This window comes from Oncorhynchus keta, chromosome 23, assembly GCF_023373465.1.
Source record: "Oncorhynchus keta strain PuntledgeMale-10-30-2019 chromosome 23, Oket_V2, whole genome shotgun sequence".
NCBI lineage: Eukaryota > Metazoa > Chordata > Actinopteri > Salmoniformes > Salmonidae > Oncorhynchus > Oncorhynchus keta.
In genome coordinates, this window is record NC_068443.1 from 32,706,586 (window position 1) to 32,709,148 (window position 2,563).

At 43.9% G+C, this 2,563-nt stretch overlaps 1 long non-coding RNA gene across 1 annotated transcript; it reads left to right on the top strand.

The window, feature by feature from the left end:
- Positions 1-1,084: 1,084 nt before the first annotated feature.
- On the top strand, positions 1,085-2,281 carry LOC127911120 (uncharacterized). Its single transcript, XR_008077627.1, has 3 exons — positions 1,085-1,251; positions 1,445-1,503; positions 2,169-2,281. It is a non-coding gene; the product is annotated as an uncharacterized LOC127911120 (long non-coding RNA).
- Positions 2,282-2,563: the final 282 nt, after the last annotated feature.

Below are 2,563 nucleotides of genomic sequence, written 5' to 3' on the forward strand. Positions count from 1 at the left end.
TGTGTCCACACAGCCTAGCAGTTAAAGCATAGGGCCAGTAACCGAAAGTCCACTAGTTCAAATCCCCGAGGTGAAAAATCTGCAGGTGCCATTGATGTGCCAAGGCACTTAACCTTAATTGCTCTAAGGTCACAGTTGATAATGGCAGACCCTGGCCGTGACCCTACTCTCCCAGGGTATCTCAGGGAGAGCGGAATATGCAAAAAACACTCATTTCCAATTCAAACATGCATATTAACATGTACATGTGTGAAATAGGACAAATATAAGCACCCACCAAATGGGTAGTTAACACATGACTGCTATATTAGAGGTATTTTAAGTGTGATACAGATCTTAAGCGTCCTCTTATAAAATCCCCGGTACGGGTTGAAACACAAGGCTTTGCCATTGATAGGAAAATAGGACAACATTAATCTGAGAAGCAAATGCTCTTTTCCCACAGTACCTGATAGAACAATCGAATACATAATGTGTCCTGTGTATGTCCATCCTTTGAGAGCAAGCAGTAACATGGAAGGCAGATATGCCAGGTTGAGAAACAAACAAAGTCCCCTGTGACACAGACAAACAGACAAACACAGACATGTCAGTCCTTCATGGGCCACTTGGCCCTCTTGCAGATTCAGTACTTGGTTGAGAGACTAGGTCCTAGGAGTAGGAATCGACACCCCCTGCCATCAATGACAGCCTCTCCTCAGAGACACACACACATACAGGAAAATGGCTGACCTCTGCAGGTTCCCCTGCTACCTCCTGTCTACCATGTCGATATAAGCCTCCCTGGCTTCATAGAGTACAGGCTCTGCTCCTCTACCTCCCTCTCCACCATCCTTCTAACTGGCTTTCACCATCTTCACGACCTCCCTGCCTCTTCAATTTTCCCTGCCTCTGCAATTCTCCCTCTCCAGAAATACTTTGATAAATGAGGAAGGGAAACTCATTGGTCAATGAATGGAGAAACGTATAACGCCCCACCTAGCAGACTGTTGACCAATCGTGTTCACGTTGTCATGCTGCGTCACGCAGTTGCTAAGCTAACCGTCACCCGATCCCTTCTAAATTCGAGAAACCTATGGCGTCCTTACCATCTCACAATTTAAAGAAGCAGTGGGGCATGTTGAGCTTGTGTGGAGATAAAAAATGTCAAAGGGGCAGAGGTTCATGTTGTGAGGATCTGAGAGATAGTTGAGAGCTCAATGAAAAATGTTGGGTGCCCAGAAAGTGGAATTGAGAGCTAGAAATTAAGTGGTGAGCACGTATCTCCCTGCTCATACTTGCCTGCGCTCTCTCGAAATGTACCTGTGCTTGCGTGATATGATCTCTGTGTGCTCGCAAATCTACAATGACATGTTACTCAAATATGACTGGAAGCAGTATTGACCAGCTTTTTGTTACAATGTAATTGATTGGCAAGCTAAATGGAAGGTTTTCAAATCCCCAGGTATCTAACCAGTAGCCACATTGCAACATGGCAGAATCGCAGCTGGCACTTCTTTTCAGGTAAGAAAGCAAGCTAGCCATTTCAGCCTAATACCATTTGCACGTGTTTTTGATAATCTCATTTATGTAAAGATTTGCCAGTGGATATCTGGAGTGGTAGACTCAGTAATTCCAGTTTAGTTATCCCTTTTCTGATGTGATCAGTCGTTCCTTCGGATTTAATATCACTCAGTTATCTATTGTCATCCGGCCTAGCCATCTCTTTTTGGAACAAAAAGTAAGCAAAAATGCCCACAGTCATCCTGCTAGGTAAGAGATAATTACTAAAAGATTTTAAGTGATTGATAAGACTGAACTGTACTGAACAACAATATAAACCCAACATGTAAAGTGTTGGTCCCAAGTTTCATGAGCTGAAATAAAAAAATCCCAGAAGTGTTCCATACGCACAAAAATCTTTTCTCTCAAATCCCTTTAAGTGAGCATTTCGCCTTTGCCAAGATGATACATCCACTTGGCATATCAAGAAGCTGATTAAACAGCATGGTCATTACACAGGTGCACCTAAAATGTGCTGTTTTGTCACACAATACAATGCCACATATGTCTCAAGTTTTCAGGGAGCGTGCATTTGGCATGCTGACTGCAGAAATGTCCACCAGAGCTGTTGCCAGAGAATGTCATTTTAATTTCTCTAACATAATCCGCATTCAACTTCGTTTTAGAGAATTTGGCAGTATGTAAAACCAGCCTCACAACCGCAGACCATGTGTTACCATGCCAGCCCAGGACCTCCACATGCAACTTCTTCACCTGCAGGATCATCTGAGACCAGTCACCCGGACAGCTGATGAAAGTGAAGAGTATTTCTGTCTGTAATAAAGCCCTTTTGTGGGGAAAAACAAATTCTGATTGTCTGAGCCTGGCTACCTGGTGTGGGCTAACAGTGGTTCCTCCTTTAAAAGTTGCAAGCTTACACCGCGGGACTCAGAGGTACCCAGTGTCATGGTTTCATTGCTCCAGACCAGCAGTTAGAGCACTCATCATGCATTTGGGCCCCAAGGTTTTTATAGGACCAATCATATCGAGTGGTTCCAATGATGAGTGTGATGCGAGCCAC